The sequence below is a fragment of the Hemitrygon akajei genome, chromosome 1 (assembly GCF_048418815.1).
Source record: "Hemitrygon akajei chromosome 1, sHemAka1.3, whole genome shotgun sequence".
Lineage (NCBI taxonomy): Eukaryota > Metazoa > Chordata > Chondrichthyes > Myliobatiformes > Dasyatidae > Hemitrygon > Hemitrygon akajei.
The window spans coordinates 56664261-56681251 of NC_133124.1; positions in this window are offsets into that span (position 1 = coordinate 56664261).

Consider the following 16991-nt stretch of genomic DNA (forward strand, 5'->3'; position numbering starts at 1 on the left):
CTCCACATCGGCCCCTGCCGGCCAGGCACCGCAGTGACAGCGCTCCACATCGGCCCCTGCCGGCCAGGCACCGCAGTGACAGCGCTCCACATCGGCCCCTGCCGGCCAGGCACCGCAGTGACAGCGCTCCACATCGGCCCCTGCCGGCCAGGCACCGCAGTGACAGCGCTCCACATCGGCCTCTGCCGGCCAGGCACCGCAGTGACAGCGCTCTGCACTCCCTCTGCCGACGTGTGACAAAATCATCTTCTGAATGTTCAAAGTTTAAAGTAAAATTTATTATTGTAGTACATACATGTCACCACATAAAACCCTGAGGTTCTTTTTTTCTGCAGGCATAGCAAATCCATAGAACACTAACTGTAAACAGGATCAATGAACAACAAACCGTGAATACAAATATCAATAAATAATGACAGCATGCCACAAGATAAACGTCCTTAAAGAGAGACCATCGGTTGTGGGAACACCAGAAATAGAACGTATATTTATCCCCTTATGTTCAAGAGCCTGATGGTTGAGGGGTAGTCCATGGCCTCCTCTACTGTCGTAATGAGGCCACACTCAGGTTGGAGGAGCAACACCTTATATTTTTCCCCAGTAGCCTTCAACCCAATGGCATGATCATCACTTTCTTGAACTTCCAGTAATGCCCACCCCCTTCACCATTTCTCGTTCCTATTTCCCTCCCTTGCCTTATCTCCTTCCCTTTCTTACATGACCTTTTGTCTCACCTGTTCTCCAGCCCTTTATCTCTTTCACAAATTAAATTCCTAGCTCTTTACTTCATCTCCTCCAATGTTGTCACCTACTACCTTATTTTTCTTCCTCCCCTCCTCCACCTTCTTACTCTGACTTCTCATCTTTTTTCTCCAATCCTGATGAAGGGTCTCAGCCCAAAACATGACTGCTTACTCTTTTCCATAGATACTGCCTGGCTGGCTGAGTCCCTCCAGCATAGTGTGCATTGAGGGATAGTAACTGTTCTTGAACCTAGTGATGCGAGTCCTGAGGCACTTCTACCTTCTACCATGCAGGGGCTGATGGTAGCAGCGAGAAAAGAGCATGGCCTGGGTGGTGAGGATCTTTAATGTTGGATGCTGTTTTTCTACAGCATCATTACATGCAGATGTGTTCGATGGTTGGGAGGGCTCTACCCGTAATGTACTGGCCTGAGTCTGCTATCTTTTGTAGGATTTCCCACTCAAAGGCATCGGTGTTCCCATACCAGGCTGTAATGCAGCCGGTCAGCACACTTTCCACCGCACTTCTGTAGAAGTTTGCCAAGTTTTTTGATGACCTGCTGAATCTCCGCAGATTCCTGAAGGAGTAGAGGTGCTGTTGTGTTTTCTTTTGCAATTTTATTTATATGATGGGTGCTGGACATTTCTTCTGAGATAGTGACACCTAGGAATTTAAAGTTACTGACCCTCTCCACCTCTGATCCTCTGATGATTACTTTCCCTCTCCTGAAGTCTACAATCAGTTCCTTGGTCTTATCGACATGACTATGAGATTATTGTTATTACATCACTCAGTTAAGTTTTCCTTCTCCCTCCTGTATGCTGACTCATCACCCCCTATAGTGCTGTCATCAGCAAACTTGTATATAGTGTTGGAGCTGTACTTAGCCACACAGTCATAGGTGTAAAGCGAGTAGAGTGGGGATTAGGCAGTTGTGGTGCACCTGTGCTGATGTAGACTGTGGAGGAGATGTTTTTGCCGGTTCAAACTGACTGGGGTCTGCAAGTGAGGAAATCCAGGATCCAATCGCAAAAGGAAATCACTAAGGCCTAGGTTTTGGTGTTTACTGATTATTTTTGACAGGATGATGGTAATGAATGTTGAGCTGTAGTTAATAAAGAGAATCCTGATGTGTGCACCTTTGCTGTCCAGATGATCCAGGGTTGAGTGAAGAGCCAATGAGATGGGATCCACTGTAGTCTCATGTTGTCATTGGGACCCACACTGTTCCCTGCAATATGAGGATGCACTTACATCGTGCCAAGCCTCCTTGGACACCAAAATGCACCTGGACACAGTGGTTAGTATTGATATGCAGATGCAGCAAAAGTTGAAGAGGGCAAATACTTTGTTGCAGAATACAGGAGAAAATTTCAAAAAGTAAGTTTGTATGCAATTGTACAGGACTTTGTCAAGACCACACCTGGAGCTTTTGTCTCCTTACCTAAGAAAGGATATACTTGCCATTCAGGGATGGCACAAGACTGGTTGTATGGATGCCAAATTATAACAGATTGAATCAATTAAAATTGTCTTCTCTTGTTTAGAAGAATGGGAGGAGATCTCATTAAAATATACACAGAAAGCTAGACAAGCTGGATGCAAAGAAGGTGGTTCCACCAACCAGGGATTTAGTACCGGGGTGGGGGCACAATCAGAATAATAAGAAGCTGGTGAAAACTGAGATGAGGTGAAATTTCAGCAGTACATAGGCAATGAATCACAACGATTGAATCTCTGTCTGGAGAGGTGTGGAGACTCAGCTGTTGTGTTCACGTAGAATTCAGGTGGACGTACTTCCTGTCAATGAATAGAAATGGAGATGGTGCAGGAAAATGCCACTGAGGTAGAAGGCCAGCTAGATGGCCAACTCTTTCTCCTGTTTCCTATTTTATGCCACACAACACACAACACAAACTCCTACGTCTGGATGCTGTTCATCGACTATAACTCAGCATTTAATACCATCATTCCCACAATCCTGATTGAGAAGTTGCAGAACCTGGGCCTCTGTGCCTCACTCTGCAAATGGATCCTTGACTTCCTAACCTGAAGACCACAGTATGTGCGGATTGGTGATAACATCTCCTCCTTGCTGACAATCAACACTGGCGCACCTCAGGGGTGTGTGCTTAGCCTACTGCTCTACTCTCTCTATACCCATGACTGTGTGACTCGGTATAGCTCAAATACCATCTATAAATTTGCTGACAGTGCAACCATTGTTGGTAGAATCTCAGGTGGTGATGAGAGGGCGTACAGGAGTGAGATATGCCAACTAGTGGAGTGGTGGCGCAGAAACAACCTGGCACTCAATGTCAGTAAGAAGAAAGAGCTGAATGTGGACTTCAGGAAGGGTAACACATACCGATTCTCTTAGAGGGATCAGAAGTGGAGAGAGTGAGCAGTTTCAAGTTCCTGGGTGTCAAGATCTCTGAGGATCTAACCTGGTCCCAACATATTGATGTAGAGGCTATACTTTATTAAGAGTTTGAAGAGATTTGGCATGTCAACAAATACACTCAAAAACTTCTAAAGTTGTACCGTGGAGAGCATTCTGACAGGCTACTTCACTGTCTGGTTTGGAAAGGCTACTGCACAGGACCAAAAGAAGCTGCAGAAAGTTGTAAATCTAGTCAGCTCCATCTTGGGCACTAGCCTACAAAGTACCCAGGACATCTTTAGGAAGCGGTGTCTCAGAAAGGCAGCATCCATTATTAAAGACCTCCAGCACCCAGGGCATGCCCTTTTCTCATTGTTACCATCAGGTAGGAGGTACAGAAGCCTGAAGGCACACACTCAGCAATTCAGGAACAGCTTCTTCCCCTCTATCATTTGACTCCTGAATGGACTTTGAAGCTTTGGACACCACCTCACCTTTTTTAAAAATATACAGTGTTTCTGGTTTTGCACATTTTTAATCATCTATTTAATATATGTAATTGATTTACTTGTTTATTTTATTTTATTTATTATTAATTTTTCTCTCTCTCTCTGTGCTAGATTATGTATCGCATTGAACTGCTGTTGCTAAGTTAACAAATTTCACGTCACATGCCGGTGATAATAAACCTGATTCTGACTCTGATTCTGCACCATCTCTTGCTGTTCTGGACTTACAGTGACAATGTGAACCACATTGCCTCCTGCTCCCACAGCAACCCCTCCATCCCTGCACAGACATAAGACTTACATCAATGGGATGCTGTGATTACACACATTCCTCTGACAGTGTCCATTCACCGCCCACTACTGCCTGCAGAATTAAATCTTGCAGTGTAGTACCTCACTGCAAGTGACATACGTAACAGTCCTTCTGTCATAAGGTAATAATGTTTACTGATGATTGCACAGTGTTCAATTCTATTTGCATCTCCTCATGGAATGACATCTCCATGTAGAAAAAGATAGACAATATTTATGCATGGACGGATTTCTGGCAAGTGACAATTGTGTCAGAAATGCAGGGCCTTGTTACCTCCAAGAACAGCTCTAATAACCTATCCTTGATATTCAATGATATATTATCATTGCAAATATTCCTACCAATGATATCCAGGAGGTCAACATTGGCCAAATACAGGATCTGTCATAGATTGGTATCCTATGGCAGCTCTTTCCACCATCCGAGAGGCACAAATGAGTAAGATGCTCCATTTATCTAGATGAGTTCAGCTCCAAAACAAAGTTGCAAATTCAAAGTTTATTGTCAAAGTATGTCCATGTCACCATATACTACCCTGAGATTCATTTTCTTCAAACAATTCACAATGGAACAAATAAATACAGTAGAATCAAAATTACACACAAAGACTGACAACCATTGTGCAAAAGAAGACAAACTGTGCAAATGCAAAATAAATAAATACCGAGAACATGAGTTATAGAGTCCTTGAAAGTGAATCCATACGTTGTGGAATCAGTTTCCGTGCTGAGGTGAGTGAAATTACCTACAGTGATTCAGGAGCCTGATGGTTGAAGGGTAATAACTTTTCCTGAACATGGTTGTATGGGACCTAAGGCTCCCATACCTCCTTCTCGATGGCAGCAGTGAGCAAGGTGAGGATCATCAACAATGAATGCTGCTTTCTTGTGGCAGCACCCCTTGCAGATGCCAATGGTGGGGAGGGCTTTTCCTGTGATGGACTGGGCTGTATCCACTACTTTCCCATTCTTGGACATTGATGTTTCCATACCAGGCCGTGATGTAACCCGACAGCAAACTCTCCACTGTGCATCTATAGAAGTTTGTCAAAGTTTTAGATGACATGCTGATTCTGCACAGACTTCTCTGAAAGTAGAGGCATTGCCTTGCCTCCTTTGTAATAACAATTACATGCTGGTCTCAGGACAGATCAACTGAAATGATAACTCCAAGAAATTTAAAGTTAGTGACCCCCCTCCACCTCTGATCCCCTAATGAGGACTGACTCGTGCACCTCCAGTTTCCTCTTCCTTTAGTCAATAATCAGCTCTTTGGATTTGCTGACGTTGAGTGAGAGGTTGTTGTTCTGGAACCATTAAAACTACATTTTCAATCTCACTCCTACATGCAATCCAGATCAAAGTAGCTTCCTCAATTGGCATCTCATCCATGACACATTCATTCCATGCTGTGGCCACTGTATGTACAGTACATCGACCAAATTCAATGTAGTTACCTGCTCAGGTTACCTTCACGCCTTTTCCCAAATCCTTGACCTCTACTAAAGAGGGCAAATGCAGCAGGCACATGGATTTCACATGCATTTTACCCTCCGTGGCAAATACTGCACTCAACCCTTGCAATCTTCTACCCAGTACTATGGGAGTACTTTCACAAGAAGGACCTCATTATTCTGAGATGGCAAATGCAACGTGGGTTAAGGAATAAAGTTCAGCACTGTCAAAGGTGCTCACATTTCAGCTATAGGGCCAGGATCATGCCAGCAATGACTGAACACCAGAGTTAGGAAATCAGAATCAGAAATCAGGTTTAATTCACTAGCACATGTTGTGAAATGTGTCTTTGCGGCAGCAGTGCAGCACAATACATAATATAGAAGAAAAAAAATCAGTTACAGTATACAGATATTGAATAGATTAAAACAGAAATACAGTGTATTCAAAAAGTGAGGTAGTGTTCAAGCGTTCAATGTTCCTTTAGGAATTGGCAGAGGAGAAGAAGCTGTTCCTGAATCGCTGAGTGTGTACCTTCAGGCTTTTGTACCTCCTAGCTGATCATAACAATGAGAAAAGGGAATGCCCTGGGAGCTGGAGGTCCTTAATGGATGCTGCCTTTCTGAGACACTGCTCCTTGGAGATGTCCTGGGTACTTTGTAGGCTAGTACCCAAGATGGAGCCGACTAAATTTACAACCCTCTGCAGCTTCTGCAGTGATGCAGTCTGTCAGAATGCTCTCCACGGTACATCTATAGATGTTTTTGAGTGTATTTGTTGACATACCAAGTCTCTTCAAACTCCTAATGGAGTATAGTCACTGTCTTGCCTTCTTTATAACTGCATTGATATGTAGGGACCAGGTTAGAATTTGATACCAAAACACTTGAAGCTGCTCACTCTCTCCACTTCTGAGGACTGGTATGTGTTCCTTCATCTTACCTTTCTGGAAGTTCACAATCAGCTCTTTCGTCTTACTGACGTTGAGTGCCAGATTGTTGCTGTGACACCACTCCACTAGTTGGCATATCTCACTCCTGTACACCCTCTCGTCACCACCTGAGATTCTACCAACAATGGCTGCATTGTCAGCAAATTTATAGATGGTATTTGAGCTATACTGAGTCACACAGTCATGGGTATAGAGAGAGTAGAGCATTGGGCTAAGCACACACCCCTGAGGTGCACCAGTGTTGATCATCAGCAAGGAGGAGATGTTATCACAAATTTGCAGAGCTTTGGTCTTCAGGTTAGGAAGTCAAGGATCCAATTGCAGAGCGAGGCACAGAGGCCCAGGTTCTGCTACTTCTCAATCAGGATTGTGGGAATGAAGGTCTGAAATGCTGAGCTATAGTCGATGAACAGCATCCAGACATTCTGCCTTTTTGAGGTACTGCTCCTTGAACATGTCCTGGATACCACCGATGCTAGTACCCATGATGGAGCTGACTAAGTTAACGAGTTTCCGCAGCTCATTTCAATCCTGTGCAGTAGCACCCCTCCATACCAGACGGTGATGCAGCCAGTTAGAATGCTCTCCATGGCACATGTGCAGAAACAGAAACATAGAAAACCTACAGCACAATACAGGCTCTTTGGCTCACAATGCTGTGCCGAACATGTACGGTACTTGCTTTATAAATTAACTAGGGTTACCCATAGCCCTCTATTTTTCTGAGCTCCATGTACCTGTCCAGGAATCTCTTAAAAAACCCTATTGTATCCACCTCCACCACTGTTGCTGGCAGCCCATTACACACACTCACCACTTACCACAGAAAATTAAAAAAACTTACCCGACAACTCCTCTGTACGTACTCCCCAGCACCTTAAAACTGTGCCATCTAGTGTTAGTGATTTCAGCCCTGGGAAAAAGCTTCTGACTATCCACATGATCAATGCCTATCTTCATCTGTCCCATCATCTCTCATCCTCCGCCACTCCAAGGAGAAAAGGCTGAGTTCACTCAACCTATTCTCGTAAGGCATGGTCCCCAATGAAGGCAGCATCCTTGTAAATCTCCTCTGCACCGTTTCTATGGTTTCCACATCCTTCCTGTAGTGAAGCGACTGGAACTGAACGCAGTACTCCAAGTGGGGTCTAACCAGGGTCCTATATAGCTGTCAGTGTCTTTGGTGATGTATAAAATCTCCTCAAACTCCAAATGAAATATAGCCACTGTGTTGCCTTCTTTGTGGCTGCATTGATATTTTGGCTACAGGATATATCGTCACAGATATTGACACACAGAAACTTACAATTGCTCACTCTTTCCACTTTGGATCTCTCCATGAGGACTGATGTACATTTCCTTGTCTTACCCTTCTGGAGCTGAAGATGATGTCAGCATCACATACACTGCAGTATGTTTTAAAACCTTTTAGTGGCATAACAAAATATTAAATTGCCAATAACTTTGGTAAAGTTATCCAAGACTCTTGGAAAACATTTCAGTTTGGAGATGTGAGATACTCTGAGAGCCGATCAGGTGAGTAAGTACCAATCACAGATGTGGTAGATATCCAGAGTCTCGTTCCTTTGCTGGGGAATACAGAACGTAATTTCAAGGTGAGAGGGATGTAGATCTAAGGGGTAAGTTTTTCATACAATGAGAAGTTAATGCCTGGAATGTGCTATGAGGGTGATGGTGGAAGCAGGAAAAGGATGTGAAGCATATTTACATTACTTGAATAAGCAAGGAATACAGGGATGTGTGATTAATATAGACAAGTACTTTTAGTAAAGATGAGCAGAATTGTCAGCATAGACATAACCAGCCGAAGAGCCTATTCCTAGAGTACTATTTCTATGCTAGTGTTGTTTTACAAAGCACTTTTTAAACTCTCCAGTTACGTCTGAGTGAAAGGGGCATATCATATCTTCGGCATCCACACGGAGCGAAACTGTTTGGAATCTATAATTACCTCTCCGTGCACTGAAGTGCTTTAACAGAACATGATAGTGTCCAAGAGATATGAGTAGTCTCCTATGTCTCTTCTGGAAAAGCCTTTCATTAGCATAAACATTCTTTAGCAGAACACAATGTAGTGTGTGGAATCTGGACAACTTGGGAGTCTATACAAAGAGAAGGAGTTAGATACAGGCTTACTTCAACTCTGCTAATGCTTTTGTAGTAGTAGGACTTGAGTGTATGCTTCCTATGCACTAAAGTACAGACGGAAATTGTATTACAGAACCTGAAGGGCTTACAGGGGAGAATGCTTCTCTTTGCCATTTTCTATTGTATTCCTACATTAATTTTCTGCTTTCCCTTAAGATGCTATGATAAGACATACAATTTGTCTAGGTACCTAATATTGGATTTTCCAGTGAATCATCATGACCTGTTTAAATTCAGCTATTGGGTGATCGATCGATCCTTTGCAGTGACGCAGTTGTTGTTGCAATTTATCCTCCATGATCAGAAGTAACTTAATTCATCAGGGAAGCACAAAGATGTATTTTAGAATGACTCAGTGGATAAATAGGGGATGCATATTAGAAGTACAGAACTATTCCTCAGGGAGGAATTACTTGTTTTAATCACAACAATTCAAAATGTAGAGCAGGGTAAGAATATAATTTGCAGGAACACATACTTTGTAATAGAATATGTACATATTCTGATCAACGCAGGAGAAATATTGTGAAAAGTAATGGAAATCAAATCTGATCACAATGAAATCTCCCATAAATAGGAGAAAACATAATAATTAGCATTGAGGTCAGAAATAATTAACAAAGACAGATAACTTAATGGTTTGAAAGCTAGTTAAGGGTGGAAGATTGATGGATGTTGAAAACATGAACAGAGAAAGGAAAGAACAGGGAAAATTTAACCAGCTTTTGTTATGAGAAAATCAGCTTATCATCTGTACCTTTGCTTAGTTCAGTAGTGACCTTTCTTGCTCAGCATAAATAAATAATGGAAAGTTACGAAATTGAATTCCAGAAATTTGGTCGTATATGATCTAAATCACTGTAAAGGAGCATATGGAACACCATGAATCATTTCTTTCCTATTCAAGAACATACTCATTATCCCTTTTTTGTTTCCTACCACCTAATCAATCTTCTAACCAAGTCAATACCTTGTCTTCAATTATTTCTTCAGAAATTCAATTAGGTTCATTAGACTTGAACTACCTATGACAAATTTATCTTGGCTCGCTCTAATCAGTTCAGTCTTCCCTAAGTGTTTAGTCATTCTTTCCTTAATTTGAGGTTCTAACAACTTTTTATAACAGATGTAACACTGACAGATTTATAACTTCCTTATTTCCCTCCTCTATCTTACCTTTAATAAACAATAAAATTTTGAATTTGGACAATAGTTACTCTCTAATTTGAAGAGACAGTTCTCAAATTGTAAGAACAAATCTAGTTTGATCACCTGCAGTTTTCTTATCTCCTTGCTTTAAAGCCCTTAGGTAAAAACCATCATGTTGTGCAGATTTATCTGCGAACTTTTCTAATATTGTTTTCTTGTTTAGATTAACTTTGATGAAATTCTAATCATAATTCATTATTTTTTCTCCAGAACGCATGCCCCACTGCTGTGATGACTGAAACCAGATAGTGCAATTTCCTTTCATTTATGATATTTCCCACATTTGTTTTATAGGCCCACTTTGTCCTTCCTCATCTTTTTCCCCTATTATGATTTAAAAAAGAAACAAATTATCTGAATCAACCTGTTTGTATTTCTTTTTGAAATCCTTATAATCTTTTTTTTGGGTTTCCCTTTGTAGTCCCCTACTAATCTTTGAAGTATTAGTCTTTTCTCTTTTAAGGGAACTTTGCTTCCTCTTTTCTAAACTATCTCTTTATTTTACCAGTTAATTGTTTTTGTCACTTAGGGCAATATATTGGTTCTGTCTTAAACTAAGATTGTTTTTCCAAGGTTAACATGACATCATTACAGCTTGGAGCATTCCGGAGTTCAAAGTTCAATTTCAGCACCATCTGTAAGGAGAAGTCTAAACCCCTCTCCCCCAAGTACCTGCGATCATAACGACATCTTCAATCTAACTAGCCACATACACATTAGATGTTACTTCCCTTGTTTCCTCTAAAACCACGATAGTAAGGACCCATAATCAAATTGGTTTAGAAATCAAAATATAGTCTTCAGGAGTTGGAAACCTGAGAATGCCACAAGTATTGAACAGAATTACACAGACATTGTATGGAGAGAGGAACAAGAGTTAATGGTTCAAATCTCAAAAGTTCAAAGTGCATTTTTTATCAAAGTATGTATACATTGTACAATCTTGAGATTTGTCTCCTAACTGGCAGCCATGAAACGAAGAAACCCAAAAGAACCCATTAAAATAAGATTGTCAAACACCCAATGTGAAGAAAAAAACAAATCACGCAAACAGTAACTGCAAGTAAGTAGCATTCTGGACTAAAGTCCACAAAGCGAGTCCTCCCACGAGACCCTTAGTTCAGTGCAGAGTGGAGTAACAATCTGAACCAGCCTGTCAGCCGGCACCCTGACCTTTTCAATCTGGCCTGACGTCCAGACATTGGGTTCAGTCTCTTTGATACACTCTGGGGCCTGTACTCCGCCACTTCAATTCGACCTGTACCTGACCTTTCCAATTTGGCCCAGTACTCATCGAACATAATTGAACCTCAGCTCTTCCTTGTTCTCGGCGATGGGCCTGCTGCCTCGCCTCAGTTCTGCCACATCGAATTGCCTCCATATCCAAAGGGAAATTGCAGGCTATTGCTTGTGATGATCATTTACCAGAAAAAGAGTGATTAACAAAGCATTTAGTTGTTTTCCTTGTTTTATTGGCCAGCAGCCAAAAGCTGAGATTTCCCAGCGCCATCTGAAACCAGAAACTGTTTCTAGTAAAACCTCAATCTGTATTGTTTTTTCTAACTCCTAGGAGCTCAAATACTGTATTAACCTTTTGCATGTGCTTTGACTGCTTTCTTTGTGGAGATAAGTGTCACAGTCATTCCATGATTATTCCCAACACTGGTGGCTCACAAGTCTGTACCCTCAGCACCTGACTCTTCTCCCTGTACACTCATGACTGTATGGCCAGATCCTGGTCTTATTCCATTTACAAGTTTGTAGGTGGTACCATCATAGTGGGCCATCTATCAAATAATGATGAGTCAACGTGTGGGAGGGAGACACAGAGTCTAGAGACATGGCATCATGACAACAACCTTACCCTCAACAAAATTGACTTCAGGAAGCAGAGTGCTGTACAAATTTCTGTCTATTTCTGCAGTGCTAAGGTCATGAGGGTTTTAGAGCTTTAAGTTCCTAGGAGTAAACCAATAGCCTATCCTGGGCCAACAACATACATGCCACAGCCAAGAAAGTTCACCAGTGCCTCAATTTCCTCAGGAGGCTAAAGGAACTTGGCACGTCCTCTTTAACCTTCATAATCCACTGTAGAAAGCAACCTATCTGGACGCATCACAGCTTGGTACGGCAGCTGCTCTGCCCGCGAGAGAGTTGGGGACACAACTCAGCACATCACAGACACCAGCCTCTCTTCCATGGACTCTGTCTGTACTTGTTGTTGCCGTAGTAAAACAGCCGGCATAATCAGACCCCACACACTCCACGCTTTCCCTCTTCTCCCCCTTCCCACTCAGCAGAAGAGATGATAGCCTGAAGGTATGCACCACCAGGATCAAGGACAGGTTCTACCAAACTTTTATAAAAATAGCAAACAGTTCCCTCGTTCCCTCGACCTCACAACCTATCTATTGTGGCCTTGAACCTTACTGCCAGCCTGTGCTGCATGTTCTCTGAATTCTGTACTGTTTGAATACCTCGATGCACTCTGTAATAGATCGATCTGTATGAACAGTATGCAAGGCAAGCTTTTCACTCCATCTCAGTACACATGACAATAATAAACCAATTCCAAATTCCTGACTAAAGGATCACTACAGCCTGATCTGTGCTGGATTTCACAGTTTGCTGAAATGTTAAATTCAAGCTCTATATTTAAGTAACAGGGAGAATGGGGAAGGGTATTTGCTTGTCTTGTAAGCTACCCCTGTGTTTTGGCATCTAAAGCCTGCACTTAATTCCTTCCAGGGACACCGGTTTGTAGGACTACAAGATCTCTACAGCTTCCTCCGATATGCAGGCCGCTCCATCTCTCTGGGACACTATCCCATCAATGCAGCATCCGTTCTTTCCGAAGCAATACTTCTCTGAAACTTTGGGAGTGTCGCTTGTATTGTAGTTTGCCCCATAAGAGTTGACTACAAAGATTGCACCTGCTGAGTTAAATGTTCATATTGGTGAGATTTTGCAATTTGAATAGTGAATGCCAACCTGACACCAGCAAAGGCAGTTTTGGCACGGCATTACACTAGGAAACCCAACAATACTGACTGAGAACTCACTGATGAAGCTCTTTCTCATTATGTGACTCTCACAAACAGCATTATCCTGACCTTATACTGTTTAATGTAATTAAAATGCAGAAATACAATTTCCACTCCTATGTTTATCCTTTTCAAAAAAAACCAATGAATTTGCTGATGGATTACTGGTCCTTGAATAAATTGAATGCAGCTAAATATACTTTCTAATATGTTTTCAATAAAAGACTTCATAAAAAATAAAATTTGTCTTTAAAACAGCTTTGCTTTTGCTATAACTCCATTACCAAAGATGTCATTAACAAGGGAATAGATTTAAGATAATTGACGGAGAGATTATAGGAGAAATGAGGAAGGGTATTTTCCCACACAGAATATGGTGGGAGCCTGGAATTCACTGTCTAAAAGGCTGTTGAAGACAGATGACCTCAAAGCATTTTAAAAGGGACATGCACTTTAAATGATGGAACCTATATGGCTATGGACTGGGAGCTAGGATGTGGGAATGGATTCAATAAATCATTTTTAAAATCACCTAATAGGGATATAATAAACCAAATAGCTCCTTTCATATATAAATCCCAGGTTTCCTATATTGTACTGCTACTTTGCTAATGTGAGGTTGTACACACTGCTGCAATTGTAACCATGGAGGGTTTTCATTCTTTCATCTGGATCCCCTCTTACTAATGTTGTAGTGATCTCCTTCAACAGTAGATGTCACTCCTCCTCAATGTTCGGCTTCACAATTCTCTCGAATGACCTTTAAACCTGGAATACTTAATGCTCAATCACAACCAGTGAGTGACGCTATGCCATCCTTTCTAAATTCTGTCTGATCCTCACAACTGGTGTCCTTTACTCTTAAAGTTATTGCATGAAATACTTATTTGAAAAACAGATCCATAGCTGCCTTTTTACCGGGGTGATGTCTTTCTGGAATCAGTGAGCATTTTAAAGAAGTACCGGTATGTCTGCTATGGTCACGCTAATTAGCCTTGGATTCCCTTCATCAATAGTATCATTATCATTGCTACTGACTTAAACTCTGCTCACCACAACTGTCATGCTCTTTGTTTCCTGACTTATCATTTCAATTGGCTTTTGGTTTGATTGATAATACCAGGACTGTCATTTTTGAGGTTTTTTTAAATTAATTTAGCAACTGATTCCTGAAACTCAACAGGATACCCTCCCATTTCTTCCACATGCCTAGATATGGATTATAAGTTTTCCTCCCCATTTCCAATTTCTTCCCAGAAGTACCAATATGCAATATTTCTGATCCTCACAGTAGAGAGGCAAAATACTCTTTGGGACCTGCAGCCATAGACGGTGCCATTTATCTTATTTGTAACTAATAACTTAAACTTACTCTGTTTTTATTTTCCATCACATCCTCTTGCACAGTTTTCTGTTCCACTTTCTCTTTAACTTGGGCATTTTCAGCATCTGGACATTGTCAGCAAAACCAGCATTTATTGTCTTTCCATGACTGGCCTTAAGAGCGTGATCATGAGCAACCCTCCTGAACTGGTGCCGTTGATCTGGTGAATGTACTCACTGCACTGTGGGGAAGAGTCACAGGATCTCATCCCAGCCCTGATGAATGAATGGTGATATATTTTCCAAGTCGTGATGCTATGCCACTGAGGGGAAAGAAGCGCAGAATCTGCAATCATTATTTTTCATTGCTGGTGTGGTCAACTGATAGTCAGTTAAATTAATATTTCGTCAAATGGACAAGGGTTAATTTGCTCTTTTTTTGAGCTTCACGTGCACCTACTGCACAGATATAGCTAGTTATTGCCAGTTAGGCAATTACTACTTTTGAAAAATTAATTGAGAGTCAGCATATTCTAGACAATTGCAGCATTTAGTTTCCTTCAATCTGGTTTGATTTTGTTCTCACTCTTGTGGTGATAAAAGTGATCAACTTTGGACTTCCTGTCAGTTTTGACAGCAAATTTTGAGAAAAATAGTTGTATGCCCATACTTTTTCAATGCTTAGTAACAACGTTCTCTTTATGAGTGATGGTGCTGTATTCCACTCTGCATTGTGTATTGTAATTTAGCACAGCAGCTTACCATAAGTTTCTAATTAGATAGACCACTTGTCAATCGTCTGGGTTCACGTAATGCAAGGCCTGCTGAGCATTTTAAATGGACAGAACCGTGGATGCCAGAAATCTAAAATCAAAACAGAAAGTAGCAGGCATTAAAGACAAAAGAAACTTCTGGAAATAATCAGCAGGTGACCCTTTATCAAAGGAGAGGGAACAAAGTTAGTTTTTCAGGTTGGTGACTACGTTATTGCTCATGGATCTGAATTCATTGTACATTCCACTCATGCTGTTTGACTTAGCTTTTTTTTTAAACCAACCTTTGCACCATAAAATCTACCTGTTTTTATGTATTTAAATTAAAGAATGCTCTGTAATTTTGAGTAATTTTTATATAAATCTGCTATTAAGAATGAGGAAGTCATGACTAAGGTAGCTCCTGGTTAAAAATGATTCATTTTTGCAAGCTTTATCACTATCATTCATAAATATTTGCACATTTTATGGAGCAAATATAAAGCATAAAGATGCCAGTTAATAGTGAGCACGCAGAACAGCTGACATTTCCCAAACATGACTACAATAAAATTATTAGCTCTGAAAGGCTAATTTGGTTGTGAAATCCAAATTCTAAGCTCCAATATGAGAAACTCACTCACTTTCCTCCAGTAAACGTAGAGGATAAGCTCTGAATAAACCATAAGGAATTTTGCACAATATCATACCTTGTAACATAGCTTGTTTACTTTCCAGGAAATAGATTAATATCTGGGAAAAGACAATAAGCTCATAGAAACATAGAAACATAGAAAATAGGTGCAGGAGTAGGCCATTCAGCCCTTTGAGCCTGCACCGCCATTCAGTATGGTCATGGATGATCATCCAACTCAGAACCCTGTACCTGCTTTTTCTCCATACCCCCGATCCCTTTAGCCACAAGGGCCATATCTAACTTCCTCTTAAATATATCCGATGAACCAGCCTCAACTGTTTCCTGTGGCAGAGAATTCCACAGATTCACCACTCTCTGTGTGAAGAAGTTTTTCCTCATCTCGGTCCTAAAAGGCTTCCCCTTTATCCTTAAACTGTGACCCCTCATTCTGGACTTCCCCAACATCGGAAACAATCTTCCTGCATCTAGCCTGTCCAATCCCTTTAGAATTTTATGTTTCAATAAGATCCCCCCCAATCTTCTAAATTCCAGTGAGTATAAGCCTAGTCGATCCAGTCTTTCTTCATATGAAAGTCCTGCCATCCCAGGAATCAATCTGGTGAACCTTCTCTGTACTCCCTCTATGGCAAGAATGTCTTTCCTCATCTGTCTATCCTGCCCACCAATTTGATACTGTAACTCCAAAAGGCCACCAAGTGAATTGTGGAATTTATGTTATGAGCTTACTCAACATCTCATATTAATTAATAGATAAATGATCATCTTGATAGTTTAAGGAAAATTTTCATGCAGGTTTAAGTTGACCAATCTGTTCTGAACTGGTGGGAAAGTGCCAGTTTATGTGGTACAAGCAATTCAGATGAAAATAAAATACGGCATGTGCTGAAAATCTGAAATAAAAACAGAAGATGCTTTGATCTGGATGATGGGGTGGTAAACTGGATTAGTAAGTATGCAGATGATACTAAAATAGGTGGCATTGTGGATAATGAAGTAGGTTTTCAAAGCTTACAGAGAGATTTAGGTCAGTTAGAAGAGTGGGCTGAAAGATGGCAGATGGAGTTTAATGCTGATAAGTGTGAGGTGCCTCATTTTGTTAGGACTAATCAAAATAGGACATACATAGTAAATGGTAGGGCATTGAGGAATGCAGTAGAACAGAGTGATCTAGGAATAACGGTGCATAGTTCCCTGAAGGTGGAATCTCATGTGGATAGGGTGGTGAAGAAAGCTTTCAGTATGCTGGCCTTTATAAATCAGAGCATTGAGTATAGGAGTTGGGATGTAATGTTGAAATTGTACAAGGCATTGGTGAGGCCAAATTTGGAGTATTGTGTACAGTTCTGGTCACCAAATTATAGGAAAGATGCCAACAAAATAGAGAGAGTAAGAGGAGATTTACTAGAATGTTACCTGGGTTTCAGCACCTAAGTTACAGAGAAAGATTGAACAAGTTAGGTCTTTATTCTTTGGAGCATAGA